Source organism: Columba livia, chromosome 2, assembly GCF_036013475.1.
Source record: "Columba livia isolate bColLiv1 breed racing homer chromosome 2, bColLiv1.pat.W.v2, whole genome shotgun sequence".
Lineage (NCBI taxonomy): Eukaryota > Metazoa > Chordata > Aves > Columbiformes > Columbidae > Columba > Columba livia.
In genome coordinates, this window is record NC_088603.1 from 158,533,555 (window position 1) to 158,549,838 (window position 16,284).

The 16,284-nt window shown below is 51.1% G+C and overlaps 1 protein-coding gene across 1 annotated transcript in view; it reads right to left on the reverse strand.

The window, feature by feature from the left end:
* PTP4A3 (protein tyrosine phosphatase 4A3) overlaps positions 1 to 12,942 on the reverse strand; it is a 49,657-nt gene extending 36,715 nt beyond the window's left edge. Inside the window, exon 1 of the mRNA XM_065054496.1 lies at positions 12,790 to 12,942. The gene's annotated coding sequence lies outside the window, so the exon portion shown is untranslated. The remainder of the gene's footprint in view (positions 1 to 12,789) is intronic.
* Positions 12,943 to 16,284: the final 3,342 nt, after the last annotated feature.

The window sequence follows — 16,284 nt, forward strand, 5'->3', positions numbered from 1 at the left end:
CTGTTCCTCATAATATTTGTGCTCCAGACCTCTCACCAGCTTCGTTGTCCCATCACCCAAGAAGAGATGACCCAACATCAAATCAGACCAAGCTCCACCACCCAGGACCACATCTCATCATCTGATGCTCCCAGCATCTTGAAGCATGAGGCCAAGAAAAAATAGACTATCTTAACCTTTGCTGGCGAGGATTTCATGCCTTACAGAAGCCGAAAGACTGTGGAGGAGATTTCTCCACCTTCCTCCCGAGATGTGTGGGATGCATCTTTCACCACAGGCTGACACAGCTCACAGAAGTTTCTGCTCCGGGCAGCCCAGAAACCTTCACCGAGATTCAAAAGGGTTGGGGAAAAAAAAGCGATTTGACCCAGACTCCTGCACTGCCTGGGTCCTCCTGGAAAATGATTTACAGATGCTGCAAGCGGCTGGCGTGTTCCTCACCCAGACAGAACAAGCATCTGGCAGGCCCATTATTTCAGAGACATTACTGCCTTGCGTGGAGGGTGTGTTCTGGAGAGCCTGGAGATTTATTGTCCAGATATAAAGTGACTGAGCTCTGTCTCAGGAACACCAGGAGGGAAAAGCAAAGAGTTTCTTCATAAAAAAAAAACAACCCTGCTTATCACAGTTGTGATTATTTGCACACACAAGGGAGGCCAGGAGGGTAAAGGCACCCCAGGGTAACACGGGGAGGTGACACGGGGCTGGCTCCAGTGGGCACTGCTAGGAATGGCTGTCCCAGAAAGGAACAGAGAAAGCTGTGCCTTTTAACAGCAGTTGGGATATTTTCTCCGGCGCATTCCTCTCCCTCCAGTAATCTTGTGGGAGTGTGGAAAGATTGGTTGTGAAACCCAGTTCCTCCCTGCTGGCAGCTCTGCGGGGACGCCAGCGGCCTTGGACGGGGGATGGACAAGAGTCCATCACATTGCAAACGCCGAGACACCGATAATTAAACTGGATGGCAAGGAGAAAGCCTTTCCCATCATGTACCTCCTCCCTGCAGCAGGATTGACTCTGGTAGAGCGTCTCAGACTGGGGCAAAGGATACAGCCAGCTCAGTGATGCAATATTTACCTCTTCTTGAGATTTGGGTGAGGTCATACATTTGCATCACTTTGGGTTGTATTTGCTCAGTGACAGAAAGTTAAATCTTCTGCATTTCGGAGTAAATCCCACTTCAGTAGCTGGAAGAAAGGCCCGGTGGGGTGTACTGGCTACCAGGTGGCTCCTCCAAGCCAAGCGGGACCTTGCGTGCTGCCTGACATCTCCATCCGCCCCTCTGGGACACTGGGTTGCATCTGGCAGCGGTTCGCGGTGACGCCGGTGACAGCCACGCGCCAGACCGAGCCCTGCATGCCCGCCAGGGTGTGCGTCCGTGTGACGTGCCTTCACCCGCCTCTGCTTTCAATTAGAGCTGCTAACCATTTTAGCAAGAAAACCCTGAACCAAGCGCATCCCAGAGTGGGCTTGCTAACGCTGGCCAGATGTGCTGCTGCTGGCAGGTGCCACGGCGGCCACAAGCGTGCAGGTGGCTTTGCAGGGGGAAACTATGAAAAAAAAATGAAGTTATGGGTCATTGCCATCAAACCAAGTCTTCCTGGCTCAGGAAAACTGAACTGAGCTGGTCCTGGATGCTTTGCAGACTGGGCTTGGGTGAGGCTCCAGGGCTGCAATGGTTTTATTTAGGGCATGCAATAACCTTTGGCTCCTGTTGTATGTGCCTTTGCCAGAAAGACATTTGGTCTGGCTGGGTTAAAACTGGCAGTAATTACATGCCAATGCCTCCTCTGTAGCGAGGAAGGGCAAAACGGAAAAAGAAAACCGCATGTGCATCCCCCGGCTTGCTGGTTTGTGCAGAGACAGCCCTTTGCTCTCCCGTGAGCTGAAATCCAGCTCGTGCCCAGCGATGGGGCTCTGGAAAACTTATTGAAAATACAAGGAGGAGATGTGGAAATTGCTCCTGGTGTCACGACGCATTTCGTAAGCAACCAGCCGTATCCCCTGAGGCACACTCTCCGCCTTGCCCAACCATTAACCCGGCGAGCAGCCTTCCCCGCTTCCCCAAACGCAGGCGCGAAATTCAAAACAGATGTTCCAAAACTCCTGGTCAAAGACATTCCCTTTCATCTGGCAATTGCTCCTTCCAAGGGAGAAAATCTTAAGGGGTTCTCAAACCCTGTTGAATGATCCAGACACCTATTTTTGTCCTTTCTGAGCTTCAGAACATCTTTGGCTTTGGCACCTGAGCCACCTCACCATAGAAAAGTTTGGGTTGGAAGGGACCTTCAAAGCTCATCCAGTGCCACCCGTGCCATGAGCAGGGACATCTTCACCAGCTCAGGTTGCTCAGAGCCCCGTCCAGCCTGGCCTGGGATGTCTCCAGGGAAGGTTCATCCACCACCTCTCTGGGCAACCTGGGCCAGGCTCTCACCACCCTCAGTGTAAAAAATGAGGTGGGCACCAGTGTGGACCCAGTGCCAGCCCAGAGGGTGCAAAAATGAGATGCAAAAGGTGAAATTAAGATGTTACTTGTACTAATGGCAGTGGTAACACTTCCACCTCAAACTGCAGCAGGAGGAAATCCCTGGTCCAGCTGCTGTGGCTATGGCCCCCCCCAGGTTTTGACTTACGCAAGCCTGAATTTAATTGAGGTACATTTGCACTGAGGATTTCCTCTTGTCCTCTTCAGCCACTGCATTTCTAACTTTGGCAAATAAACAGGCACTCCTCAAACCTCAGGCTCTTTATTTCTTGTGGCTCCTTCCCCTTCGTTTCTAAGAAATAAACAGGAGCAGGAGGGTGCAAAACACACACTGACCACCACCGGCTTTAAATACAGCAAGAAATCAAATAAACGGGGAGAGAGGGACGTGGAAGATGGACTGCAGGGAGAAAACACCCCGCTGCACCCAGCATGAGTGCTGGAAGCTATGGATGCTGGTTTAGGTCGTGAAGAAACACGATGGAGAAAACAAAACCAGCTGTAGCGCAGACGAGCATGGGATGCGATGCCCGCCCGTGCATCGGGGTGGAAAGTTAATGCCCAACCTGATGTACTAGACAACCACGGTTTGAAGAAGAGGAGCTCAGGGTTAAAAATCACTTAATGTGGAAAGATGAGATGGGCGCGGCTGGTTTCGTCCAAGTAGCTGCTGCTGATGCTCAGTATTAGCATCGCCCTCCCCGACAGCAGAGACGAGTGTTTGGGGGAATTGTGTTACACCAGCCAAGCAGCTTCGCTGAGAGCCACGAGAGACGAGAATAATCCCACTAATAACCACAGAGCCCAGCTCCTCCGTGATGATACCAGTTTACAGGTGGTTTAATGAGGGTGCAGCGTGATGGAAGCACACTGCAGGGGAATATAAAATCCTGCCTCAAACAGACAGATGCTGATGCAGATTAGATTAGGTAGGATGAAAACAAAATAAACAAAAATAGGTTCCGAACTAAAAGAAAACTTGGAGGAACTACGGAGCTGGTGACTGAAGACACCCAGAACATCTTTCTTTCCAACGATGGTACCAGCCAAGCTCCGCCTGACCCAGGAGAAGACAGGGGTCCGAATTGGGACAGGCAAACCAGAATCTCAGCATCACCAGGAATAAACACAGAGATTCCAAAGAAGGTGCACAAAAGAATCCAGATGCAAACGAAACCCTCAGCAAAAATGTTGAATGTGGCATGGACAAGAATGGGTGGGGGAAATATGACTGTAAAATTATCATAACTGGGGTGTGGGGAAAGTCAACACCTTGCAGCTCTTCCTAGACCCGAGCAGGCTCTTAGCCATCACCCAGAGTGCAGAATTTCGCAAGGTTTCATGCACAAAGCCTCAAACCCCCTCAGTACGGTTTGAATTATAATATACTGCATCCCGGACAGTCCAGCACATCTGCAAGGGGACCTGCGGTGAGGAGCCGCTTGCATATTTAGCTCTGATGAACTTAAGTGTTGTAAATCCACTTCAGCCTTTGAGCAAAGCACTTGGCATGGGAAACTTCTGCTTCAGAAGAGCGAGGCTGAGATTAGCATGAGATTAGCACGGCGGTCGTGCCACTACCCGAGGTTGCCAACCAAAAGTGTGTTACTGAAGGCTGTATTACGAAAAAAAAACACCCTCAACCTCCACCAAAATGATTTTTGCATTGCAAAAGAGGAGTGTGCTAATTAGGTGATGGCTTTGAATTCAAAAGACTTTGTTATGGGAAGAGGGTCTGGGTGTCCTTCTGCAGGTTGGGACCATCCCTACTGAGGATGTCAGTGGATTGTCCTCTGTTATTGGGAAGATGAGCTGCAAATTAAAGTCACTGGGGCTGTCTCCACCACCAGGATGGGGAAACATGGATGCCCTTATGCCACCTCCATCCCTTCTCAACCAGGAGCGCTGGGCTTATTTAGGTTGGCAGACCCACGGCACTCGGTACAGCCTGCCAGAGGAGAAATACCAGAGCAGGGAAAAGAGCCATCTGAGCTAAAAGCCAGCATGGGTACAAGAAGAACAAGGCCAAATGGGTACAAGTCATCCACAAATAAATATAAGCTGGAAATGAGAGCAGTTTGTATCCGTGCAAGCAGCAAGACTCCGGCAGCAGCTTTCCCAGAGGACTCACCAGGGTCAAATGGCTCATTAGTTTTAAGAAGGAAGCTGGCACGGGGTTTACATCGCTGCTGCCTGTAACGGTGGGGGAGACCAGTCTCCAGACCAGCCAAAAATCAGTGGTGACTCCAGGGTTGGCTTCAGCAGGATGTGGGTATTCTCCTCCAGCTGCATCTTGCCCACTGTACCTGCATCGGCGGGGTATGGAGGGATGCAAATCGCATCAGCTTGCTCTTGGAGACAAGGAAGCTACACACGGAGAAAAATAAAAAGGCACGGCTCTGTTTTTCCAGCTGACAGGAGCTTAAACGCTGGCTGGGATTTGGGCTCGGGGCCCTCCGTGTAATTCAGCTTGGCTTGCTTTAAGACAGCGGCTCTACTCCCCAGGCGCCCTAACGAGCATTTCGGTAATAGCAGGGGGAATCAGACCTACTTGTCAAGCGTGTTGCTATTTGTGCAAATGCTCTGTACCGGAGGGAAGCTTGAAGAACAAGTCCCCTTTTTATAGCGCGTTGTATGCTGGCAGTGAGCCTGCAAATTAGAAGGAATTCAGAGAGGAGCAACAACAACAAAAACAACGACAACAAAAAAGCCCGAGGGGCTGCAGGGATTAGTTTTGGAGAGAAAAAAAACTAAGTGTGTGGTCCAGTGGATGCGACTTTGTGCTGGGACTGCACCCATTGGTGTCCCGTGCATGGCAAACCTCCCTATGCAATTTGCAGGTTTCCCTACTTGTCCTTAAGAAGCAAGATGTGTTTTCTCCCACCTCAGGAGACAGCTCTGCCACGTCCACACAGAAATAAATACATTAAAAAGAATTACATACACGATAGAAAGTTAAATAAGAAGGTGACAGAGTAAAGGACAGCCCATGAACAAAATCGATTAAAGCTGGAAGCAGATGTGCTACGGCAATAAAAGGTGCACAGGGAGGAAAGCCCTGCTACAAAAAGGGGTTTGTTTTACCCCCAAACCAGCTCTGCTCATCCCCAAACCTGTTGAATGCGCACTCAGAGGTGCAAGCTCCCCACCTGGATGTGGTCCTGATATCAGCATCCCTATCAAAGGTCATCTAGTCCAACTGTCCTGCCACCAGCAGGGACATCTTCACCAGCTCAGGTTGCTCAGAGCCCCGTCCAGCCTGGCCTGGGATGTCCCCAGGGATGGGGCATCCACCACCTCTCTGGGCAACAGTGGGGATGACATAAATTTTCCTGGTTATTGACCAAAATCCCTGTTTTTCTGCCTGCCACATAAGTTGTAATTTGGCACTGATAGGGTGCAGGAAAGGAGGGGACGCAGAGGCTGAGAATCTGGGCCGGACAATCCTCCCCTTAAATGCCCGCTAATGCCACCTTAAAAAATAATGAACCAGGGGCAGGGGAGGTTATTGGTTTGGTATGAGAATTTTCATAAGCATGAGAAAAAAATGAAAAAGACCACACTGCTCCAAAGTGTTTTGTTGGTTTTTTTTAAGCAAGTCAGGGGCTCTGGAAGGGCAAAGCTCACTGCAGTTTATTTTCTGTTGTGCCCGTGTTACCAAGCAGAGCCGGCCGAGGAATGTTCAGCAAGGGGCGCCAGGCTGGGGTAAGAGCTGGCGACCAGGTGTGACACCATGGCGATGGTCACCGAGCCTTGGCACTACCTGGACCCAGGACACTGCTCCTCAAACCCATCTTTTCCCAGTTTAAGGCAAGCTTTGCTTCCAGCAGCACCCCATTTCTGATCGCTGTGTTGCACACACAGCTAGTAAGTATAATGTATACATCAAAAAAGTGTTTTCTAGAGGTTGGGATGGTCAAGGCAATTTCCTCAGTGCCTTTCCCCGGCATGCCAGGGCGCAGCGCGGTAGCCGGCAGCTCCCAAAACCCTTCTCCGGAAAAAGTTCAAACCCTCAAATACTTGGAATTGCTCTTTGAGGGAATTTATTTTAAAGCCGCTTTAACAGCAGCTGGGAATTACCAGGGAGGCACTTTGCAATTTCCCAGCTGCTGACCCCGTTCACATGAAGGGGGCCCCAAGCGGTCACCCAATTCGGGGACATGTGCTGGGCCGGCAATGCCCAGCGTTGCACCCTAATCTTCCCTCACCCCAGGCTGCAGGAGCGGCATGGACAAGGTTGTTGTGCACGGCAGAAGCAAGAAAAACTAACAATTCAGCATTAAGGGCATGAGCTTGCTTACCTTGGATGCAGTGGGGTTATTTAAGACCCTGTTCCCACCAGGGCTTAAAACTGCACCCAAACGTGTTGCTTCTTCCTTGGAGCAAGAGCGGAGCTGGGAGGCTGCGACCCTCCAAAACCAACAAGCCAATGTCCCAACGTGGTGGTGGCACGTTGCTTTTTAAGAAGTATTTTGTTCTTAACAACAAAAAGGATTATAGAGCAAAATCACCAATGGAAGCCTGCGGTGCTGGCAGGACTATGTTTAGATTGGATATTACGAAAAAATTCTTCATGGAAAGGGTTGTCAGGTGTTTAACAGACATTTAGATGAGGTTCTTAGGGACATGGTTTAGTGCCAGAGTTAGGTTATGGTTGGACCTGATGATCCTGAGGGTCTCTTCCAACTGAAACGATCCTATGGCTACAAGTGATAGGTCCTGTTTGAAGATTGGAAGATGCCACCACCAGAGCTTGTGGTTGTTTCTCTTGCAAAACCTCAGCAACACCCTGCCCACCCTGTTGCCCTGAAAGGGTTAAGGAGCCCTTCTGCACTCCACACCTACACAGGGACATCTTGGTCACCCTGGCCACATGGACTCAAACCCTAGAGATGAGCTGGTAGCCCTGAAAGTGGTGCAGGCAGGTGGAACGGGTCTGGCGACAGGTAGAGGTGGCCCCAACCGCTACTGGATGGGAACCCACCTGTGCCACGCCACCAGCCAAGTCACCTGAAGCCAAGGGGGCCCCAAAGCCACAAGCAAAGGTTGGGTTGATAGGCATCAACCCCCATGTCACGGCACCTGTGGCTTTCTTCTCCCTGCTGTCACGCTTGAAAGACACTTGTGGAAAAACACAGCAGAAAGAAGAGGGTTTGAGTGGCAGGCTGGAGAAGGAAGGGGGGAAGAAAACAACTTGGCAAGGAGGGAAGGGCTGAAGGACACAGGCGTTTCCATTTTGGTGCAAAATTCCCAAGGGTGCAGCTTGGAGCATTTATTGACCAACTCACCCGCTCTCGACGAGCTGGCCTTGCAAACCGCGGCGGGGAGGGACGCTATTTCTGGTCAAGGCACATTCGACGGCGATGCTTTATTAACTCTATAATCAACTGGAGACATGCACGGGACTCAAAACATGCAGGCAGTGACCATCCTGGCTCCGCAAGCACCTCACCTGCATTGTCACCCCAACATCACCACAAAAAAAGCCATCAAGTGGTCTTGTGCAATGCTTCAGGGAATCAAAATAGGTTGGCTGGAGAGGTGGTGGATGCCCCATCCCTGGGGAAATCCCAGGCCAGGCTGGACGGGGCTCTGAGCAACCTGAGCTGGTGAAGATGTCCCTGCTCATTGCAGGGTGGTTGGACTGGATGAGCTTTGAAGGTCCCTTCCAATCCAAACTATTCTATGATAAAAGAAAAATAAAAGGGCGGGGTGAGGGGGGAAAGAAAAAAAATCAAAGTCCAGCCAGGCATGTACAACCTGCTTCAAAATGTCAAGGGGTGCACCCTTGACTCTGGCAATGCAGCTGATAGGGAGGACTGAGTTGCTGCTCTCAGTGTTATAAGGAAAATTAATCATAGTCATAATAAAATAATAGAAAAAAAAAATTAGATGCAGCCAGGTCAGGTTCATTAAGGGTGAAGGGCAACCGTTTAACTCCAAACCCAGCTGTTCTGGTTGCATTGATACGATCTCCCCCAGCACAAGTCTGTGCGGGAACTCGTCATCCCCCCCCCTTCCTTGCAACACGATAACGCGCCACATCGCCCCCAGCTCTCCAGTTAAACATCTTATTAACTGCAGTGACGTAAAAGAGGAAATCGCCGAGAACTATCACCAAGATGAGAGAGAGCAACGTTTACCATCGATCGGCTACGATACCTCTGCAGAGGTCTGCACTTAAAAAAAAACCCAAAACATCCAGCCCCTCCTTTTTCCCCCCCTCCTGTAATCACTCTGTGTCATGGGAAAATAAACCTGACATGCAAACTGCTCAGATACAAGAGACTCGCAGGAAAGATGTTTTTAAGATTAAAGAAAAAAAGGACAAAAGAAACTTGCCTTTCATTTAGTTACAGACCCCGCGCAGCTGCAGCCACCCTCTGTGTCATATCCATCCCTCGGAGATCAGGCAGGGTGGGGAAGAAAGAAAGAAAAGAAGCAAAAAAGGGAGGGAGGAAGAGAAGCGATATTGCAGCTGATGAGCCGCCAGAAGGCTGTTGGCAAAGTGGTCCAGCAATGATCTGAAATTCAGACGGTCACGTGTGGATCCTGTCTGCAGCCCCGGCTCAGCGCTTCGCCCAACTGCACACGCAGCAATTCCCCGCGTCAAGACCTCCCGTCCCATCCTCGCCCGTTTTCCAGCCCGTGCCCCATCCCCAAAGCCCCCCAGTGGGTTTATTTTTTGCACTGCACCAAGGGCTTCGTGTCAAAGACGCTCCGGACGCAAAGGTGGATTTTCTGTCGTGTGAGCGCGGGGCACGCTGAGAAGCATCACTAAGCCGCAAAACCACCCTTCGTTTTAGGTTTTCCACCTAAATTCCGACCCTGCGAGCAGAGGTGTCTTCTCCATGATGTGCATGGTAGCCATCACCCCACTATCATGTGGGGCTTGTGGTGGGGGGGTTCCCATCGGCGTGGAGAACACACCGCACGTGTTCCTGGGGCCGGGTTGTCCCCAGGCAACCCTGGGTGCGTCCCAAACCAGCCCCTGAGCTTCCCAATTGCATCAGAGCAGCCAGGTGAGCCCAGACACCTCCAGGGCAAGGTGGCAGCTGGCTTTTTTTTCCCCTTTCTTAATTTAATTTAATTTTTTGCTTTAATTTTCACCCGGGACACCACTTCACACACAAGGGATGCTTCAGGTTTATTCCCGCATCGCCTTGTGGAGAGACCAAGCAAAAGTCCCTCTGAAAAAGCTGTGCAAAGCCATACTCATCATCCCACCCCCTACAACCTTTGAGACAACAAAAATGATCTTCTTTTAATCTGCTTGCACCCATTCTTCACATAAATTAACAAAAATTAAGATACTCAGTGCTCCACGCTGCCTTGCCTTCACTGCCTGGCCGAAGACGCATTGCACTAAAGTTTGGTACATACAGAGGGACTAAAAAAAGAGCCTGGCTTTTTATTTATTTTATGTTTTTTTAAGCCAGATTGCCTTTCACAGCAACTATATTTATAGGTAGAGCTGTTGAAATTTTAAGGGCTCCTGGCCACAGGAATCTTGTGTTCACAAAGTGGCATAACGAGGCAAAAAATGAACACTTAATGGAGCGAGGGGTGCTGCGTCCCTCTCATTTAAAATAAAATCAGAGGGGAAAACGATGCGAAATGTGCAGGGGAGCCATGCATGCTCTTATCATACACCGTAATCTGCATTTTCTAGGTTCGGCGTGTAGCGAACATGGGACTTCACACCCGCAGATCAGCACTTTTTCTGTCAATGATCAGAAAACATAAAAAAGCTTTCGTGGGTGATTATTCTTGCTTTCAGTTTGGCTATCACTGGCACACACTGTGCCTCCTCTGCACTTTGTTTTATGGTTGGAAACCCCAGCGGGTTTCAGCTCCGGAGCGGTAAAACTCGCTCTCCCTGTCCGAAGAACAGCGTCCGCCAACACGCTGCGGCACACGGTGCCCAGAAACCACGCGGTCTCAGCCCAAAATATTCGCAGTTTTCCTCATGCAACAGCACGCCGCACTGCTAAAACCCGGTTTTATTCTAATTTCTACTACAAAAGCACGTTACGCCACGTCCAAAGACGCTACCACCCCGTTGAGCACGTCTGGATGCTAAACTTCCATTTCCCTATGGCAACATGTGTCTATTTAAAACAAAACCCAAACCATAATTAAAGTTATTGATAGGAGCCAATGTTTACTGTTTGCTATTTTAATATCAAGCGCTGTTGGGTTTCAAGCCGCTGATTTCCATCGCTCGCAGGGGATGATTAAGCTGGAAATGCGCCTAAAACGCCAGGTTTTTTTTGACATTTCTGTGAGCGCTTCTGCCGTCAAATCAAAGAAATGCACTTAAGAGGCCGATCCCAGCGGATGCTTCTCATCAGGGACCGGCCTTGACTGGAAGGAGGAGAGTGATTTTGTTGAGCTATCAAGACACACATTAAAATAAAATGAAAATAGCTTCAACAAAAGATTGTTGCTTCTGCAAGCAACCAGGCTGTAAGCAGAACCAACGGGGCAACCACACGTGGGGCTCCGGTGACTCGACTATTTTCAGCCCCGTGAAAAGTTACCAGAAGTATCGCTTTCCCAAAGGAATAAATTTCAGGTTGAAGCATTTACCAAAGGTTAAAAGTCTCTTCCTCCGCTTGTCCATGTGTCAAATTTGGCGGCTGCTACAAGCATCTGACATCCCCCAAAAAGCAGCTGTGTCAGGGGCTGTGCTGCAAAAGTCCCGGCCAGCTGGCACCTGGTTAACTCTGAAGCCTAGTGACAACGTGCTATTAAGTTCCTGGATGTATATAAATATCGGGGCAGAATATTTGTGCATGTACAAACCCCTCCAGCTTTTAATCAACCTGCAGTATTTTCAACATATGCTATTAGCAACAATATGACCAAAAAATTAGAAATCATGATAAGAGTGGAATTTAAATCAAGCTCACAACAGGATAGGGAGATTAATGATATTGAGTATACAACAAGTCACCAGCCCCATTAATCCACGTTAGTCTTTTTCCAGCGCTATCAATAAATACATGGCTTCATTAAAGCTCTGTTTTCTTGCTGATCCTCCTTTAGCAAGAAGGATGCACTTAAAACCAACCCAGCAGCTCCAGACACTCAGTCATCCCATTTACGTTTCAGCTCCTTTGAGCAGAAAGCTGAAGCCATAACTGAATTAACTGGAAATTGGCAGCAGTGCAAACTTGCCAGATTCCAGCTAATTGCTTGGATTAGTAATTCCAGTCGCATGCAAAATCCACCTTACCTATGGCTGAGGAAGGCATTACATGGGGTGCCCTCCTGCTATAGGGCCCCCCTATTATTAACAGAAACACGCTCAAATATGGCCCAGGACAGGCCGTCACCGCTGCAACCGCTGATGCAGCGAGCGCAGCCCCATGCATTCAACACTATTTCCTTGCAAAGAGGTGGGAAACGTCCATTGGGATGGCAAGACTGGACAGCACAGAGTATGTGTTTCCCCCCTTGGGCCCCTACGTCCGGCTAGGGAGGGTGGTGAGGCCCCTTAGAGCCCCCAAGTGCTCATGCCCGCTGATCTGCACCCCGTGTCGCACCCAGAGGAGGGGTTGTGTGCCTGGTGGGTGCTCGGCTGCTCAGAGCTGCCCTGCAGCACCCTGCAGTGTCGCGATGGGGTGGGTGGCTGCAGCATCGCACACGGCCCCCTCCACGGGGTTATTGCACCGTGCATCACCCACCCCGTCCTCCACTGCTACTGTGCAAAGCCTTGCTTGAGCCCCATTGCTGCTACCAGGGTAAGGGCGCTGTGCAAGGCTGTGCATGACCCTCCCGTGCTGCTACCCGGGTTACTGCACCGTGCACCCCGCGTACGGCCGCCCCTGCAGCTCCCGGGACTCTCGCACCGGGCATGGCCGCCCCTGCAGCTCCCGGGGCTCTTGCACCGGCGACCCCGCGCACAGCCCCCTCCCCATGCCCTTACGGCGGTCACTGCACCGGGCACCCCGCGCACAGGCCCCCATGCAGCTCCCGGGCTAATCGCACCGTCCAGCTCCCCGCACGGACCGCCGGCTTCCGGGGACATCGCACCGCGCAGGGCGGCGCACGGCGCCCACCCCCGCCGGGCCGGCAGCGTGCAGCTGCGCGGCCTCCCCCGCACGCCGCCGCGATCGTTCCTCGCACGGCCTCCCTCCGCCGCGATCCCGGGGAAGGGGATCACCCCGCTCCGCGGATGAGCGGCACACGGTTCCCCCCCCACCCCGTCCGCATTGTTGCGCGGGCGGCCCCACGTGCCGCCGCCGCCTCCCCCTCCATCCCCCGCCGCCGCCGCCGCCGCGCCCGTCCGGTGCACTGACCTGCTCGCCGGTTCCGGCCGTGCCGCCCCGCTCCGCTCCGCTCCGCGCCGCCCGCCCAGCCCCGCTCCACTCCCCGCCCCGCACATGCAGCCGCTGCCGCCGCCGCCGCCGCTCCGCGCCCGCCCGCGCCCCCCGCCCCGGCCCCGCCCACGCCGAGCCACGCCCCCCGCGCTCCGGCACGTAGAGACGGGGAGCCAATGAGGAGGAGTCTGCGGGATGAGGAGCGAAGCGTGGGGCGGGGAAAGGGGCGGGGATAAGGGGGGGAGGGGAGGAGCTATGTGGTGGGCGGGGCTATGGGTGGGCGTGACCAGGCGGGTATTGGGCAGGGTCAGGGGAGGGGGCGAGGTAAGGAGCGAGTATGAGGTGGGGGCTCACGGGGTGAGGTGGGTGTGGTGGGAGGAAAAGGAGAAGAAGGAGAAGAATAAGAAAAAAGAAGAAGGAGAAGAGTAAGAAAAAATGAGAAGAAGAAGAAAAAGAAGAAAAGAAGAAGAAAAAGAAAATGACAAAGATGACTTGGGTCAGGGCAGCCCCTGGTGTCAACCCAGACTGGGGATGAAGGGCTGGAGAGCAGCCCTGTGGAGAAGGACTTGGGGACATTAGGGGGTGAAAGACTGGACGTGAGCTGGTGATCTGAATTTGCAGCCCAGAAGCCAATTGTGTCCTGGGCTGCATCACAAGGAGTGTGGGCAGCAGGTCAGGGAGGAGATTCTGCCCCTCTGCTCCACTCTGGGGAGACCCCCTGCAGTGCTGATCCAGCTCTGGGTTCTCAGCACAGGACAGACATGGACCTGTTGGAGAGGGGCCAGAGGAACCACAGAAATGACCCGAGGCTGGAACAGCTCTGCTGGGAGGACAGGCTGAGAGAGTTGGGGTGTTCAGCCTGGAGGAGAGAAGGCTCTGGGGTGACGTTATTGTGGCCTTTCAGTGCTTAAAAGGGACCTGTAAGAAAGACGGGGACAGACTTTTTAGCAGGACCTGTTGTGATAGGACAAGGGGTGATGGTTTTACACTAAAGGACAAGAGATTCAAGCTGGACATGAGGAAGAAATTTTTGACACTGAGGGGGCTGAAACACTGGCCCAGGTTGCCCAGAGTGGTGGTGGGTCAACCATCTGTGGAGACATCCCAGGCTAGGCTAGATGTGGCTCTGGGCAACCTGAGCTGGTGAAGATGTCCCTGCTCATGGCAGGGGTGGCCCTGGGTGAGCTTTGAATGTCCCTTCCAACCCAAACCTGCTGGGTGCAGGGAGGAGGCCGCTCATTCCCGAAGCGCTATAAGGGATATATTTAACATTTTACCGTTAGGAGAGCTGGGTACGTGCGAGGAGTAGCGGTGTCACCCAGCAGGTCACTGCCCCAGGCGTTGGCACGATTCGGGACCTGCCGTTCCTCAGCCTTTTTGGCCAAGGGCCACACCATGTGTTGTTGACCTTTGCGGCTATAAATCCCTGTCTAGATCTGCGGCGTAAAGAACTGCCATAAATTCAAAGGAATAGGAACAGAGAACCTGACGTCAGCGCGAGCTGCCTCTTTCCATTTATTTCTGATTTATTGAGGACTTTTTCAGCAGAAATCACTGCGGAGGCAGCCAAGGGCTTCATAGACATTAAAGAAATAGTAGAATAGAGCTGTTGGGGGTGACAAGGATGAGGCGATTCCTCAGGAGTCATGCACAAATACGTAGAAATGAAGGGACAGCAGATGAATATCGGGAAATCAATGGATGTACTTGCATTTAAAGGATTGTTTTTCGTCTTTTCTGAAAGGCACTAAAACATTACCCTCTACACCAGGACCATCTGACAGTGCGTTATGTTTCTGAGAACATACTTTGTTAAAAGGACTGTGAGGCCTCCTCTTTGCTTACGAGCTGACCTGTCGTGACCTACAGCAAGTCCTCCAGCAGAAGTTTAGAAAGGTCGATTTGGCATAGTGAGTGTTTCCAAGAGAAAACGGAAAAGGAGCAAAAAAAAAAGGAAAGAAAAGTTTGGAACTTCTTAATGCATCGTGCAAAAATAGTAAAGGGAACAAGCCAATTTTGCCGTAGTTTCTTAATGCGATGAACATTACACAACCACAGCGTATACGTGTAAAGACATAAAGTGGATCCTTTGCTAAACCTTTTGAGTCTGTTGACCAATTTCGAAGGATATTAGGGGCATTCCATTCCTGCAAGTTTGAGAGCAGGCAGCAGGATAAAAGGGACATCCATTGACACGCTTAGCTTTCTCCTTCCCTTTCCTCTTTCTATGGCATAGCACAAGCTTGGTCAGACACCAGCAAATTCACACCTTGCAATAGATGTTGGCTGAAAGCAGAAAGAAAACTGTTACTTCCCTTGCTATTGACATTTAGGTCTTGCCGCTTGACTCCCTGCAACTTTTTATAAGTGAGAAAATTACCTGCTACTCAAATTAATATTTTTAATTAACTACTCAGAGCGTGACCTTTGGTGGTGCTAGGATCAGTCTGACAAAGCTTAGCGAAAGCTCTGGAGGGCAGAAGCCCTCCTGCTATTGCTGGTGATGGTAGGACCGAGTGAGAAACCCGTCTGTGAATGCTTTCTTTAAAAGCAAAAAATTGAAAACTGAAAGAAACAAACAAAAAAATCCAGCATGAAGGAAAAAAAACAACTTCGCAGCTTCTCTTGTTGGTTGGGTATTTTTGGTCAAATCCTTTCTCGTTAAAACAGCATGACCCCTTTTCCTTCCACGGGGATTCCCAGGCGTGATGGGGAACCGCATTTGGCTCTGGGGGAAGACGTTTGTTTTTCTGTATCCTTCTCTGTTTGTGAACATGATAGACCCGCCTTTCTCCCAGATGCAGCGAATGCCAGTAATCTGTTTTTATTTAGCCGAGAACCTGAGAGCGGTGGTTGGCAAGCTGTGCTTTGCTTACCATTCGAAATGTCACACGGCGAATTCCAGCACTGGAGCACCATCTCAGCTTGACAGCTCTGGCAAAAGAAAAAGGGGCAACAGCGTGAGGCTCCGTCGACAAAGTGCCAACAAACCCAGCTTGATCCTGCTTGCATGGGTGAGGCCGAAGGCTTGTGGTGCCTCAGGGCATTGCTTCTCAGCTGAGGGTGTAAATTCGTACCAGTTCTGCTGCTGCTCTTTGGGAGGGGAGCTTCTGTCTGTTGTAAGCAGGAGGGAAAATGGAGTCATTAAAAACTGATGCGCGATGCAACTGGGGAACACCTTCAGGTCTCCTGGCAAGCCTGAATCCATCTCCCAGTCAAGCTCTAACCTCACTTCTCTGTATTTTAGAGAAACAGGCAGAGAGGAGTGTTTCCACAATCAGGTCACTGCCTTAAGAGGATCAAATAAGCTTCATGTTAGCTGTAATTTCCCGAATTTGAATGGATTTTCAGCACAAATGTTGACAATCTCTTGTGCATATTAGCATCCTTGAGGGTGTTTTCCAGCAAAATGCACTGAAAAGCAATGTGGAAGGATGTTAACCTCTGTGCAGACACTAATCCCAGAGGGCTGTA